Source organism: Cetorhinus maximus, chromosome 1 (assembly GCF_964194155.1).
Source record: "Cetorhinus maximus chromosome 1, sCetMax3.hap1.1, whole genome shotgun sequence".
In the NCBI taxonomy this organism is placed as follows: domain Eukaryota; kingdom Metazoa; phylum Chordata; class Chondrichthyes; order Lamniformes; family Cetorhinidae; genus Cetorhinus; species Cetorhinus maximus.
The window spans coordinates 212,255,516-212,272,518 of NC_135879.1; the positions used below are offsets into that span (position 1 = coordinate 212,255,516).

The 17,003-nt window shown below is 45.3% G+C and overlaps 1 protein-coding gene across 4 annotated transcripts in view; it reads left to right on the top strand.

Moving 5' to 3' along the window:
- Positions 1-17,003, top strand: part of dym (dymeclin) — a 531,615-nt gene that overhangs the window by 387,325 nt on the left and 127,287 nt on the right. The gene's annotated exons all lie outside the window — the stretch shown is intronic.

Genomic DNA, 17,003 nt, shown 5'->3' on the forward strand with positions numbered 1-17,003 from the left:
GAGAGAATTCTATGATTCTCTATTAATTCTGGAGCTTAGAGCCTGGGCAGCTGAAGGCACTGCTGCTACTGATTGTGGGGGAGGTGGATGGATCTCACACATTAATTCATATCCTCGATTGCAGCATGCTTTTATTTACTGTTGAGCACTTTGGCCGGTGGCCTCTGTTGCACCTCGAATGGTGGTGGCTCCCCACTCTGATAATTAAAATAAGCCTCTCCCCAGGATTTGGGGAGGGGGAAATGCAATTAAGTCAGAGGTTGGGTATCCTGCCCCACCATAATTCCAGTGCCATGCTTGATACCCATGGGATTTTGGGCACTTACTGTTCAGCTGACACATGCAAAATTATTGCTTTGATGAATTATTAGAGGGACACATCATTGACTGTTAGTTCCCACGGAGTAGTGGTGCATGGGGATGGATTTTTAAGGAACATTTAAAGAAATAATTAAGGTAAAGAATGATAGTTAATAAATAATATAAACATAACCTGAAGACTGAGACTGAAATTAATTTTTGACTAACGACAATCATTTTAAGGAAATTATATTATATTGTTTCATTAACAAATAATGCAAATATAGCTGAGTTGACTATGTGAATTGATCAATATTAATGAGAACTTCGACTCAGAGAAGGCTGTTAAAACATTGTGATGTCAATATTGATGGATTATATCACCGCATTACTTGCAAAAGAATAGTATTATTTAAAAGCATAAACTTCTCTGTTTATTTCCTTTTTTTAGCTCCAAGCTATGCATCAACGACAAGTAAAATAAGGGCTATGGTAATTTAGTGGTAATGGTACTGGATGAGCAGCCCAGAGGTCCTGAGGTGAAATTCAGTTCAATCATTAATTTCCAACAATCAACAGTCAGTTGAAGCACGCATCCAATTACTCTCAGCATGTCAATGCACAGGCCACGTGAGGAGCACCAGAATGTTTTTTGCAAACGTTTCAATTTTTAGCAGCTCAGAAGTTGCCTTATGTCCTCTCATTGCAGCATGCCAGCCATAATTCTGTACAGCTCCCTAACAAAGGCTGGGGAGTCTGTTTTCAGCCTGTAAATCACACCAAAGCTGGAAAGATGGTAGGTTTCAACGGTGTGGGGAATCTGTGATAAGAACTTAAGAACTAGGAGCAGGAGTAGGCAATTCAGCCCCTCAAGCCTGCCCCGCCATTCATTACGATCATGGCTGATCTCATTTCGGCCTCAACTCCAATTTCCCGCCCTCTCCCCATAACCTTTCAACCCATTATTAATTAAAAATCTGTCTATCTCCTCCTTAAATTTATTCAGTGTCCCGGCATCCACTGCACTCTGAGGTAGTGAATTCAACAGATTCACCACCCTTTGAGAAAAGTAATTCCTCCTCATCTCTGATTTAAATCTACCACCCCTTAGCCTAAAACTATGGCCTCTCATTCTAGAATGCCCCAGAAGGGGAAACATCTGCTCCACGTCTACTTTGTCTATCCCCTTTAGCATCTTATATACCTCAATTAGACCTCCTCTCATCCTCCTAAACTCTAGGGAGTATAGGCCTAAACTGCTCAATCTCTCCTCATAAGACAAGTCCCGCATCTCTGGAATCAATCTAGTGAACCTCCTCTGAACCGCCTTCAGTGCAACAACATCCTTCCTCAAGTAAGGGGACCAGAACTGTGCACAGTACTCCAGGTGCGGTTTTCTTCCATAATTTACCATTACTTTTTTTATTATTTTTTTAGTAACCCTTTGTTGATTTTTAAAAGTTTCCCAATCTTCCAGCCTGCCACTGACCTTTGCAATTTGGTATGGCTTAGTTTTTGCCTTTAAGTTATCTTTAACTTCCTTACTTAGCCATGGATGCTTTTTCCCCCTCTTACCATCTTTCTTCCTCATTGGGATATATTTTACTTGGGAGGAATTGAAAATCTCCTTAAATATCTGCCACTGTTCATCAACTTGTCCTACCTTGTAGTCTTCCTGCCCCAGTCCACTAGGGCCAAATCTGCCCTCATGCCTATGTAGTTACCTTTGTTTAACTCCAGAACACTAGTGTGGGACTCATGTTTCTCGCTCTCAAACTGAACTTGAAATTCTAGCATGCTATGATCACTCTTCCCTAGAGGATCCTTTACTATGAGATCATTAATTAATCCCATCTCATTACACAAAACCAAATCCAGAATAGCCTGCTCCCTGGTTGGTTCCACAACACATTGCACCAAGAAACAATCTCTAATACACTCTATGAACTCTTCTTCAAGGCTACCCTTGCCAGTTTGATTAGTACAGTCTATATGCATATTAAAATCACCCATGATTATTGCCGTGCCTTTCTTACATGCTCCCAGTATTTCCAGGTTTATACTGTGCCCTACTGCTAAACTACTGTTTGGGGACCTATAGATTACTCCCACCAGGAACTTCTTTCCCTTGTTATTTCTTATTTCTACCCAGACTGACTCTACATCTTGCTCTCCAGTGCCTATATCATTCCTCACTGTAGCACTGATCTCTTCCTTTACTAACAAAACTACACCACTTCCTTTCCTGCCTATCCTTCCGAAACACTCAGTACCCTTGTATATTCAACTCCCAAACCTGTTCTCCCTGTAACCATGTCTCAGTAATCACCACCAAATCATACCTATTTATCTCTATTTGTGCTGTTAACTCATTAGTTTTATTCCGAATGCTACATGCATTCAGATACAAAGCCTTTAAGTTTGCCCTATTGTCAATTTTCCCTACTCTTATATGATTCTTTGGTGTAATATGGCGTTCACACATTCTGTCCCTTCCTTTCACTTTTTGATATCAATCAGCCTCGTCACTAACCTGCACTCTTACCCTGTCCTTAAACTTTGATTTTTTTATATTTCCATGCAACTGAACCCTCCCTACCACTATTTAGTTTAAAGCCCTATCTATGACCCTAGTTATGCGATTCGCCAGGACTCTGGTCCCAGCATGATTCAAGTGGAGCCCATCCAAACGGAATAGCTCCCTCTTTCCCCAGTACAGCTGCCAATGTCCCATGAATTCGAACCCACTTCTCCCACACCAATCTTTGAGCCACGCATTTACCTCTTTAATCTTATTGACCCTGTGCCAATTAGCTCATGGCTCAGGTAGTAATCCGGAGATTATTACCTTTTTGGTTCTGCTTTTTAATTTAGCCCCTAGCTGCTTGTATTCCCTCAGCAGAACCTCTTTCCTTCTTCTACCTATAATGTTGGTACCTACGTGGACCATGACAACTGGATCTTTCCCCTCCAACCCCAAGTTCCTCTACAGCCCAGATGAGATATCCTTAACCCTAGCACCAGGTAGGCAACACAGCCTTCGGGACTCTTGATCCTGGCTACAGAGAACAGTATCTATTCCCCTAACTATACTATCCCTGATTACAACTACATTTCTCTTTTCTCCTCCCACTTGAATAGCTCCCTGTACCACGGTGCTATGGTCAGTTTGCTCATCCTCCCTGCAGTCCCCGCTCTCATCCACACAGGGAGCAAGAATTTCGAAGCTGTTGGATAAGGGCAAGGGCTGAGGCTCCTGCAGTGCTACATCCTGGATCCCTCTACCTGCCTCACTCATAGTCACATCCTCCTGTCCCTGACCACTTGCCGAATTTAAGGTAGTTAATCTAAGGGGTGCGACTGTCTCCTGAAACACAGTGTCCAGGTAACTCTCCCCTGATGTGTCGCAGTGTCCGAAGCTCAGACTCCAGCTCATCAACTCTGAGCCGGAGTTCCTCGAACAACCAACATTTGCTACAGATGTGGTCACTAGGAACCACAATGGGGTCCACCAGCTCCCACATCATGCAGCTACAACACATCGCCTGGCCCTGCATCTCTATTTTATTTAATTTGTTTTTAAATTTCTACTGGTCTTTATTTATCAATCTGTAAACTATTTCTCCTATTTACCTGATATCTGAAAGAAAGATATTTATCTGAAAGCAAGTTAGAATAGAGATTCAAAATACACTTTTTAAAATCAATTGGAAAGTGTTAGGCCTCCGATCCTGGGCCCTAGTAGTCACCCTTAATCTGAAATCAACTTAGAATAGGTAGTTCAAACTAGCAGTTACTTACCAACCAATGAACTTAACGGTTTTCCTGTGATGTCACTTTTTTTTTCACTCGGCTACGGTGATTGCAGAGGACATTCCTCTCGCTCTCTCCTCTAGCTGCTGCTGACTGCCTGTCCCAGGGTCTTCCTCTCGCACTCTCCTCTAGGTGCTGTTGGCTGCCTGTCCCAGGGTCGTCCTCTCGCACTTTCCTCTAGCTGCTGCTGACTGCCTGTCCCAGAGTCCTCCTCACGCATTCTCCTCTAGGTGCTGTTGGCTGCCTGTCCCAGGGTCTTCCTCTCGCACTCTCCTCTAGGTGCTGCTGGCTGCCTGTCCCAGGGTCCTCCTCTCGCACTCTCCTCTAGCTGCTGCTGACTGCCTGTCCCAGGGTCCTCCTCTCGCACTCTCCTCTAGCTGCTGCTGACTGCCTGTCCCAAGAGTCCTCCTCTCGCACTCTCCTCTAGGTGCTGCTGGCTGCCTGTCCCAGGGTCTTCCTCTCGCACTCTCTTCTAGGTGCTGCTGGCTGCCTGTCCCAGGGTCCTCCTCTCGCACTCTCCTCTAGCTGCTGCTGACTGCCTGTCCCAGGGTCCTCCTCTCGCACTCTCCTCTAGCTGCTGCTGACTGCCTGTCCCAAGAGTCCTCCTCTCGCACTCTCCTCTAGGTGCTGCTGACTGCCTGTCCCAGAGTCCTCCTATCGCACTCTCCTCTAGGTGCTGTTGGCAGCCTGTCCCAGGGTCGTCCTCTCACACTCTCCTCTAGGTGCTGCTGGCTGCCTGTCCCAGGGTCCTCCTCTCGCACTCTCCTCTAGCTGCTGCTGACTGCCTGTCCCAGGATCCTCCTCTCGCACTCTCCTCTAGCTGCTGCTGACTGCCTGTCCCAAGAGTCCTTCTCTCGCACTCTCCTCTAGGTGCTGTTGGCTGCATGTCCCAGGATCCTCCTCTCACACTCTCCTCTAGGTGCTATTGGCAGCCTGTCCCAGGATCCTCCTCTCGCACTCTCCTCTAGGTGCTGTTGGCTGCCTGTCCCAGGGTCCTCCTCTCGCACTCTCCCTTAGCTGCTGCTAACTGCCTGTCTCAGGGTCCTCCTCTCGCACTCTCCCCTAGCTGCTGCTAACTGCCTGTCCCAAGAGTCCTCCTCTCGCACTCTCCTCTAGGTGCTGTTGGCTGCCTGTCCCAGGGTCCTCCTCTCGCACTCTCCCCTAGCTGCTGCTAACTGCCTGTCCCAGAGTCCTCCTCTCGCACTCTCTTCCTGATGGGCAGAAGTCTCACCCTTTTTCAAGGTATGCCCCAATCTGTAAGTTTAGGGCACTGAATCCAACTCTGCATGTTTAGTGGGCAGTTCATTGAGTTTTGGCAGCAGTGTGGAAAACCACATAAAAATTAGGCCAATCTGGTACCTTTTAGTGGTGATACTGGTAGTACAAGCACTGTATAAAAGTAACTTAAGAAGTCAGGGAATAGCCCACAGATATCCTTTCTGATTTTCCAGTTCATATCAGTGCCTCTTGCCCCTTGCCCAAAGTGCTATAGCAAAGATCAGGAACTCAGTAAACTTTTGATTGGATGCTTTCTCCCACTAGTTCATTTGATGCAGGAGTTTAGAATTGTTATGGTAGTGACATCTTAAACACCTGCTTTGTAAATAGATTGTTGATGTTAAGCGTCATAAATTCTTAGCCCCACATTATTCCCTATAGTCTAGGCTTTACTCCATCATTACATTTTAAGAATGTACTGAGTTCCGAGCACAATGCTAGTTCTAAAACCCACCAAAATTGTTAATGGTAGATTATCTTTGGTAATAGCATTCAGCACAGTTTCTGTCTATTTTCAATTCTAGGCTGAAATCTGCGCTCTCTGCTGCAAGGTTCATAAAGGACAGCTTTGGACTCCTGAAAACCCTATGAATTAAACATAAGCAGCATGGCAGTATGCTCAGTTATGTGTCACTCATTTTAGAATCATCAGATATCATTATAGAACCAGTAGGAAATCTGGTTTGAACTCAAATTCAGATATTATTTTTGACAAACCTGATGCATTTGCATGGCTTTACAATAGATATGAATCAAATCCAGGTTCTCTTTGGAAAATAAGGGTCTTGGAAAATGGAACAGAAGGCAGTCCTTCAGGAAATGAGAAAGATGTTTACATTTGCATTATGGTTGTACAAATATCAGGTTAAATTGTTTTAGTGATCCTGGTTTCACGATAGTCAACAAGAAGCATACACAAATGAACTGGAGTTGGTGAACTGTATTGACTTTTAACATAGATGCATTTTGTAAATGTTTATTGCACCTTCCATAATGAAGAACCACAAATTCCTGGGATTGTGGGGGTTTATCTAAAAGCTCTAGATTTCATCTGGAGTGAATACTATTTATTAAGGTCTTGGTGTGTTTGTGATTTAAGTTGACCCAGAATTCAGAAACCATGTTGACATTGCAGCATTATATTCCAAAGTAGACAGCTTCAGATTCCACTTAAATGGTTTCATGAACCAAGTGTTTGTTTAATAAACCTTGATGAAGAATGATGATAACTTGGCTCCCATTCAGTTTCCATATCAGGGTGTCTAACTGCCTCTCAAGTGCTTTGTCAGAGTTTCTGTTAAAGAAAGAATATATTTCCAATGCAGCTGTGTGGAGTCATAAGCATTGAGTTTGTGGCAGCTGCTCTATAACTAGTCCATTTTTGCAGTATTAATTTGTAGCACCAGACTTGGTGACAAATAACCACAATGTGATGACATACTGAACATGAAATTGCTGCTGTAATTTGTATTGTTGTGATTTCATTTCCTACCACAAAAGCCTGAGGATTCTGTACAGACTGTGACTCTGAGGAAATGAGACAGCAGTAGCAGCCTGAGGAGACAGTCTGATGTCTTAAAGGCTGGAACACGATGCAGTCTACTCCAATTAAAATCATTCACTATAGAAGATGCTGTTTAAATGTATATTTTGCTTTAGGTTGCATAACCATACTCACAAGCTAAATCCAATATGACCCTCTACAATCTGTTCCTGTTACGTTTATAGATGTAAGTGTATATTTCCATTAAGCTCAGGGCATAATGACAATTGACAAGTTGCAAACACCTGGCACCCTGATCAGATTAGCTGGCTCTTTCTCAAGAGATTAGTTTGACTTCACTCACCTCTGTTTTAGTTTCATGCAAATCTCAGCACTCCTTAGACCTTATAATACCTTATAGCACAAGAGTGTGACAGTGCGGGAAATAAAATTAGTTTTTCTTTCCATTTTTCTCCCACCCTTTCTAACCCTTGCTGGGGTACAGCTCTGTGGATTCCAGCAGTCCTCTTATGTAGACCATAAGTCTGACAGACTTTGCAATCACACACACCGTCACAGTTTTTGTTCCAACCTAAATTCTAATAAGGATCACACGGACATACGGACTCGAAACGTTTACTGTATCCCTCTCTGCAGATGCTGTCAGACCTGCTGAGTTTTTCCAGCTATTTTTGCTTTTGTTCCAATAAGCATTGTTGATCATCATTCAAGAAAAAGAGCATTGCTCGATTTCCTATTTCTCAAGGGTGTTTGGCCAATTGTACTACCCCTACTTTCATCTCAACTAATATGTGGTCATATGAAAATGATGAACTGGAAAAGGCTAGCAGATCCATCAGACCTGATCTACACATTCATGACGACAATGAGGCAATGCAACTATTCATTCATGAGATGTGAGCATCGCTGGCTAGGCCAGCATTTATTGCCTATTCCTAGTTGCCCTTGAGAAAGTGGCGGTGAGCTGCCTTCTTGAACCGCTGCAGTCCATGTGGTGCTGTTAGGAAGGAAGTTCCAGGTCTTTGACCCAGCGACACTGAAGAAACGGCGATATATTTCCAAGTCAGGATGGTGAGTGACTTGGATGAGAAGTTCCAGGTGGTGGTGTTCCTATGTATCTGCTGCTTTTGTCCTTTTAGATGGTAGTGGTCGTGGATTTGGAAGGTGCTGCCTAAGGAGCCTTGGTGAATTCCTGCAGTGCTTCTTGTAGATGGTGCACACTGCTACTACTGTGCGTCGGTGGCGCAGAGAGTGAATGTTTGTGGATGTGGTGCCAATCAAGTGGGCTGCTTTGTCCTGGACGGTGTCAAGCTTCTTGAGTGTTGTTGGAGCTGCACTCATCCAGGCAAGTGGGGAGTATTACATCAGACTGCTGACTTGTGCCTTGTAGATGATGGACAGGCTTTGGGGGATCAGGAGGTAAGTTACTCATTGCAAGATTCCTAGCCTCTGACCTGCTTTTGTAGCCACAGTATTTATATGGCTAGTCCAGTTCAGTTTCTGGTCAACGTTAACCCCCAGGATGTTGATAGTGGTAGATTCAGTAATGGTAATGCCATTGAACATCAAGGGGTGATGGTTAGATTCTCTCTTGTTGGAAATGGTCATTGCCTGGCACTTGTGTGGTGTGAATATTACTTGCCACTTGTCAGCCCAAGCCAGGATGTTGTCCAGGCCTTGCTGCTTTTGGACAGGGACTGCTTCAGTATCTGAGGAGTCACGAATGGTGCTGAACATCGTGCAATCATCAGCAAACATCCCCACTTCTGACCTTATGATGGAAGGAAAGTCATTGGTGAAGCAGCTGAAGATGTTTGGGCTGAGGACACTACCCTGAGGAACTCCTGCAGTGATGTCCTGGGATTGAGATGATTAACTTCCAACAATCACAACCATCTTCCTTTGTGCTAGGTATGACTCCAACCAGTACAGAGTTTTACCCCGATTCCCATCGACTCCAGTTTTGTTAGGACTCCTTGATGCCGCTCTTGATCAAGTGCAACCTTGCTGTCAAGGGCAGTCACGCTCACCACACCTCTTGAGTTCAGCTCTTTTGTCCATGTTTGAACTACGACTGTAATGAGGTCAGGGGATGAGTGACCCTGGTGGAACCCGAACTGAGCGTCAGTGAGCAGGCTCTTTCTAAGTGCCACTTAATACCACTGTTGACGACCCCTACACCACCTTGCTGATGACAGATAGGACAGTAATTGGCTGGGTTGAATTTGTCTAAATGGTGCCTCACTAATGCCTCAGCCGCACCACGACGACCGAGCTAGCAGATTCCTAAAGGATATAGCTGCTAGACAGGGTTTGTGGCAGGTGGTGAGGGAACCAACAAGAGGGAAACACCTACTTGACCTCATTTTCATCAACCTTCAGTCGCAGATGCATCTGTCAGTGACTGTACCGGTAGGAGTGACCATCGCACAGTCCTTGTGGAGACGAAGTCCTGTCTTGAGGATACCCTCCATCATATTGTGTGGCACTACCACCGCGCTAAGTGGGATAGATTTCGAACAGATCTAACAACTCAAAACTGAACATCCATGAGGTGCTGTGGGCCATCAGCAGCAGCAGAATTGTATTCAACCACAATCTGTAACCACATTTCCTGACATATCCCCCACTCTACCATTGCCATCAAGCCAGGAGAGCAATAAAGAGTGCAGGATGGCATGCCAGGAGCAGCATCAGGCATACCTAAAAATTAGGTGTCAACCCGGTGAAGCTACAACACAGGACTACTTGCATGCCAAACAGCATAAGCAGCATGCGATAGACAAAGCCAAGCAATCCCACAACCAACGGATCAGATCTAAGCTCTGCATTCCTGCCACATCCAGTCGTGAATGGTGGTGGACAGTTAGACAACCCACTGGAGGAGGAAGCTCCATAAATATCCTCTTCCTCAATGATGGGGAAACCCAGCACATCAGTGCCAGAGATAAAGCTGAAGCATTTGCAACAACATTCAGCGAGAAGTCCCGAGGGGATGATCCATCTTGGGCTCCTCTGGAGGCCCCCGGCATCACAGATGCCCAGCCTTCAGCCAATTCGATTCACTCCACGTGATGTCAAGAAATGGCTGAAGACACAGGATACTGCAAAGGCTATGGGCCCTGACAATATTCCGGCAATAGTACTGAAGACTTGTACTCCAGAACTTGCCGCTCCGCTAACCAAACTGTTCCAGTACAGCTACAACACTGGCATCTACCTGACAATGTGGAAAATTGCCCAATGTGCCCGATACACAAAAAGCAGGAAAAATCCAACCCTGCCAATTAGCATCCCATCAGTCTACTCTCGATCATCAGTAAGTGATGGAAGGGGTCATCAGCAGTGCTATCAAATGGCACCTGCTCACTGACGCTCGGTTTCTGAAAGGATCACTCAGCCCCTGACCTGGGAATTCTTTGGTGAGTATCTCACCTCCTGACTCCTCAAAGCCTGTCCATCATCTACAAGGCAAAAGTCAGGAGTGTGACGGAATACTGTCCACATGCCTGGATGAGTGCAGGTCCATTAACACTCAGGAAGCTCAACACCATCCAAGGCAAAGCAGCCTGCTTGATTGGCACCCCATCCACCACCTCCAACATTCACTCCATCCTCTACCGATGCACAGTGGCATCAGTGTGTACCATCTACAAGAAGCACTGGAGCATCTCACCAAGACTCCTTTGACAGCACCTTCCAAACCCATGTCTTCTACCCCCTAGAAGGACAAGGGCAACAGATGCATGGGAACACCACCATGTTCCCCTCCAAGCCGCACACCATCCTGACTTGGAACTATATCACCATTCCTTCACTGTCACTGGGTCAAGATCGTGGCCCTCCCTCCCAGACAGCACTGTGGGTGTATCTACACCATATGAACTGCAGCGGTTCAAGAAGGCGACCCACCATCACCTTCTCAACAGCAATTAGGGATGGGCAATAAAAATGTTGGCCCAGCCAGTGACACCCACGTCCCGTGAAATTAAAAAAACCTCTCTATGATGGACATTGAAATCCCCCACCCACAGTACATTCTGTGCCCTTGCCACCCTCAGTGCTTCTTCCAAGTGGTGTCCAACAAGGAGGAGTACTGATTCACCAGCTGAGACAGTGGTGTGGCGGTCGGTGGTAATCAGCAGGATTATGCCATGAGACTTCATGTGGTCCGGAATCAATATTAAGGGCTCCCAGGAGAACTCCCTCCTGACTGTATACCACTGTGCCACCACCTCTGGTGGGTCTGTCCTGCCGGTGGGACAGGATATACCCAGGGATGGTGATGGTGGTGTCTGGGACATTGCCTGTAAGGTATGATTGTATGAGTAATTATCAGACATTTAAACTCAAAGTTGAGTTTATTTGTTTAATTATTTCTTTTTTAATAATATTCCATCTTAGTGGTATCCTTCCTTGGCCTTTCACCTTGGTTTCTCAAGTTTTATTATTGCACTGCCCAGTGTGGAATTGAATCTCACAGACCAGATCTGTATGGTTAAACCATCTGCCATCACTCATTGTCTAGGCTTGCACTTGAAGAATGACTACTTGGGCGAGGTACTAAAGAGTGGTTGGCATCTGCAGAACTATAATGCAGCATGAATCAGCAGCTCTGTGAAACAAGCAGAGAAAATGGGGAGGGGAAAACTGAAGTGTCAGAGCCACTTCGGGATGACAACTTGCCCGTGATCTTTTTCCCTTTGTCCTCTAATTTCACACCTCTTCCCTGCCACTCCCACCCCCCAACCCCTGGCCTCTTCTGTCCACGTGACCTGTGCTCAATTGGCAAATTAATACCAGGTTGCCATTGTGCTTTCTGGTGAGAGGTTGCTCAAATAAGCCACAGCAGGTCTCCTCGACCACCCACCTCATATAGAGTAAATCAGCATGCGGAGCTGCATCTAAACTGGTTATTCTACTGAGTTATTATTTCATGTCTTAATCATTTTCCTGTCCTTCTATGCCAAAGTAGAGTATCATGATTGTGTAATCTACAGTGTTAAGTTATTTGCAAAGTTCTTAGAAAGAAGGCTGAATACATTTTGAGCTGTAGCCACGTATTTAATTTCAAACAAAATTTGGAATTATACTTTCAGGGAAATGCTCCAGATTCCAGGCAGTAGTTGATTCATTGAAGTACTTTGAGGTCAAGTAAAGTCTAAGTGCTCTCCGGAGCTAAGAGGTAAGGTTAAAGGAGGGTGTGGGCCATGATCCCAATAACTCCAAAAAAAATTTATATTATTTGGCTATAGTTTTGGAATAATAGCATATCCATAATTTACTGGTGCGATATATATCTCAAAAAGCATAGAATACATCTGTCATTGATTAAAATATACCTTAGAAACTACAGAGCATACGCCTATTGTAAGTATAACTGGCTTTACATTTAATGTTCCAGGAATTGCTGTGAGGCATTTGTGTAAATACTTGTGGTTTGAGAGCCTGTCTGGGTGTGTAGTATAGCTGTATAATAAACAAAATTAAATCAGCAAGCATTTTTATGCAGTTTGGAGTACCCCAGTTATTTCTGTATTTTCTACCTTACGAATATATAGTTTTAGGCAAGAAGTAAAAAGATGACACAGAGACAGGCAGTGAAAAGTGCAGTCAAACCCTAGGAGTGAAATCTTTAGTCATGAGTCAGCTGCATACCTGAGGTGAGGGCTGGTGCCAGAAATTTAAACACAGTTAAAAGGAGTAAGCTGCTTCCAAAACGCAGGTTGCATGGGGGGCGGTCTGTCCATGTTTTTAAATTCATGTTTTCTGCTCAGTTATTGCAGATGTGGCTGCTCAGTTAATGATCTTCAGTTATCATTTAGGCAACTGAGTTGCATCTTCTGGTAAATAAGGGAAGACGTGCACTATCAAAAGTAGGTCAATAGCAAGTGCTCTGTGCATGAGTTTGAACTTCAATTTTGCTATGAAGCAAGCACTGAAAATGTGATTTCTACCTGCTTAGCTGTGAAAATATAACCAATATTAGCAATCATTAATTGGCATTAAATAGTGTTTTCTGTTTCACATTCTCTCCTTCAATATTCACTATGTTCTCCTCCTCTTTCTTTTCTGAGTCTTATAAAATGGTTACAGGTTGAGGAACTCAGCAACCTCAATATTTTTCAAGAAAATTCTTTCACATACTACTGGAAAAAGCAAAAGTACCAGTTTAGCATAACATTGGCACACAGGCTGGCAGTGATGGGAGACTTACTCCTGAACTGCCAAGTTCAGAAAGCATCTGACAGCCCATTTTCTGTCTGCATGCACTCACTCAACAGTTGACAGGATCTCCAGATACAAGTGCAGAAGCAAACTTTTACCTGGCATATTTTATAGATGAGGCCTTTTCTGTACTGCGTCATATTGTAGGAAGTGACGCCTACCATCGAAACAGAATAGACTGTTCCATCTTGTCTTCTGATCCAATTTTCCACAAGATAAATTGTTGTCGGGAATTTGTCTAGAATGACAATGGCCCATGACGTCCACGCACCCCAGCATCGGATTTGGGAGGTACCCCAAAGATGCGCTGGGGAGTCCCTCTGGAAAGTTCCCAGGTAAGGACTTGCATGGCAATTGCCCAGAAGTGCTAACTTCCCCTGGACAATTGCGCTGCGCTGGAAACCATCCAAAAGTGCAATTTAAATTGCAAACTTCGGATGGTTCTGTTGGGGTTATACCAATAGTTACCCAGAAAAAGTTAGAAGAATTAAAACCTCTTCTAACTTCTGAGTAACTATTGTAAAGACCCATACCAACCCCACGGGACTCTCCCACACCTCTGACCCCGACTCCCCCAACCCCCCACCCGCCCTAACCTCCGACCCCCCAAACACCCCCACCGGACCTCGGACCCCCTCCCCCTGGATCTTGGACCCACCTCAGTGCCCTCCCCCCCCCAACCCTACCCCTGGACCACGGAATCCCCCACGACCCCCTCAACTCCCGGACCACCCCAGGATAACACCCCTCCCCCACACCCCCTTCACCCCACCAGCTAACATGGTGCGATTTGTAACCCATTTCCCCAGAGCATTATCCTGGGCCTTTGAATTACTAGTCCAGTGACATTACCACTGCACCACCATCTCCCCTATACCACTATGATGCCATCTCTCTTATGGTATGGTAAGAGGGAGGCAGGAGACCTTGTGGTGTAGTGGGCCATGTCCCTGCCTCTCAGCCAGTTGGCTGGAAAGCTTGTGTGGATCAGATTGACGCCAATAGCATGGGGTTTGATCCCTATTCTGGCTTGGGTAGATTCGGGACCTGCCTTACCCATGGTGGAGGCTGTGGCACTGTAGATCACACCTGCTTTCGGGCAGAGAACTCAAAGAAAGAAAAGACGAGGGAGGCAGCATTGATTTATTAGAGGAAGGTTGTACAAATTTATTGGATTTCTTCAAGAATATTGTTGACAATGGAAATTCTGCGAATGTGTGATATATTTAGATACTGTGCAACATAAACAATAGCTAATAGGGCAAGAAAGCACGGCATTGACCATTTTTCTGTGAGCGAGATGTGAATGTTGCAGAGAAATTTGAACATGGGATGCATGATGGACAACCTGATATTGTTCTCACTTCATATTCATACACATATACTTAAGCATAATATATGGAGATCAGGAGCAGGAACTTGACTGACTTTAACCCTAACCTTTCCTTTGCTTGGGGTCAAGCCCTCTGCCCTTAAACCCATCCTGCCAACACACCAGTTTTGCTTCATCACACACTTGAAACTTATGGTTGCCATGCTGATGCCAATTACCATGACTCCCTCTGTGCTATTGTATCCCTAACCCTTCTGTTTTGCAGCACTCATTGCTTGCTCATGCCATCTTCTCTGTTCTACTGATTCCAACATGGCATGCCTGCCCACATCCTACATCTGTATGTCCTTAGCTTATCTTACCATGCTAATGCTATGACACTCCAATACTCTCCTGTCCCACACCTCAAGTCACCATGTGTGCAGTGTCAAAGCAATCAGTGCTTTCAATGTAGGTAAGTGCACTATAAGACTAAACAGTGCTTTCAAAACTGATATGATAGTTATTCAACAAAGATGAGAAGTAAGGCCTGTAGGAGTGTGCGAGCACAATAGTAAAGAGGAAGGGAAATGCTGGCTTAGGAATGATAGGCCCAGTATACAGTATATCCAACACCCCCACCTCATCAACAAGAGATGGAGGGTGAGAGAAAGAAGAATCAAAATTAGGAGAAAAGAGGGCTTGAGGCTGGGAAATAAGCTAAGGTTGGGCAACAGCAACAGTTATTTTGATGTGGTTATGGAGAATTTTTTAAAAGATTTGCTGGTCAGGGATTTTGGTGAGGTCTGGGAGAATTTTTAACGTATTTTTAAAAGTTTCACTTTCGGTACAGACAAAAAGCTTTTAATATTTAAAAGTTCTGTCTTCAAGTAGAGTTAAAAAGTTTGACCTCAGGTGGACAGCAAAGGCAAAACAGGTGGACAACTAGAACTAGGAGGAGACGTAGTGGTATTGTCAGTGGACTAGCAATCCAGAGACCCAGGGTAATGCTCTGGAGACCTGGGTTCGAATCCCACCACGCCTGATGGTGGAATTTGAATTCAACAAAAAAATCTGGAAGTAAAATTCCAATCGATTGTTGTAAAAACCCATCTGGTTCGCTAATGTCCTTTAGGGAAGGAAATCTGTTGTTCTTACCTAGCCTGGCCTACAGGTGACTCCAGACCCACAGCAATGTGGTTGACTCTTAAATGCTTAAATGGCCTAGCAAGCCTCTCAGTTGTAACAAACTGCTACAAAGACACAAACAAGGAATGAAACCGGATGGACTACCCGGCATTGACCTAAGCACCGGAAACGACAGTAGCAGCCGCAGCCCTGTTGACCCTGCAAAGTCCTCCTTACTAACATCTGGGGGCTAGTGTCAAAATTGGGAGAGCTGTCTCACAGACTAGTCAAGCAACAGCCTGGCATAGTCATTCTCACGCAATCATACCTGACAGATAATGTCCCAGACTCTTCCATCACCATCTCTGGGTACGTCCTGTCCCACCTGCAGGACAGAACCAGCAGAGGTGACGGCACAGTGGTATACAGTCGGGAGGGAGTTGTCTGGGAATCGTCAACATCAACTCCAGACCCCATGAAGTCTCATGGCATCAGGTCAAACATGGGCAAGGAAACCTCCTGCTAATTACCATGTACCGCCCTCCCTCAGCTGATGAATCAGTGCTCCTCCATGTTGAACATCACTTGGAGGAAGCACTGAGGGTGGCAAGGGCGCAGAATGTTCTCTGAGTGGGGGACTTCAATGTCCATCACCAAGAGTGGCTTGGTAGCACCACTACTGACCGAGCTGGCCGAGTCCTAAATGACATAGCTGCTAGACTGGGCCTGCAGCAGGTGGTGAGGGAACCAACAAGAGGGAAAAACATACTTGACCTCATCCTCACCAGCCTGCCTGCTGCAGATGCATCTGTCCATGACAGTTTCGGTAGGAGTGACCACCGCACAGTCATTGTGGAGACAAAGTGCCGTCTTTACATTGAGGATACCCTCCATCATGTTGTGTGGCACTACAACCCATGCTAAACGGGATAGATTTCGAACAGATCTAGCAACTGAAGACTGGGCATCCATGAGGCGCTGTGGGCCATCAGCAGCAGCAGCAGAATTGCACTCAAACACAATCTGTAACCTCATGGCCCGGCATATCCCCCACTCTACCATTACCATCAAGCCAGGGAATCAACCCTGGTTCAATGAAGAGTGCAGGAGGGCATGCCAGGAGCAGCACCAGGCACACCTAAAGATGAGGTGTCAACCTGGTGAAGCTGTAAAACAGGTCTACTTGCATGCCAAACAGCATAAGTAGCAAGTGAGAGACAGGGTTTAGCGATCCCACAACCAACGGATCAGATCAAAGCTCTGCAGTCCTGCCAAATCCAGTTGTGAATGGTGGTGGACAATTAAACAACTCACTGGAGGAGGTCAAAATTCTGCAATCCTTCCCTAACAGCACTGTGGGTGTACCTACACCACATGGACTACAGTGGTTCAAGAAGGCAGCTCACCAGGTTCAGATGCAATTAGGGATGGGTAATAAAT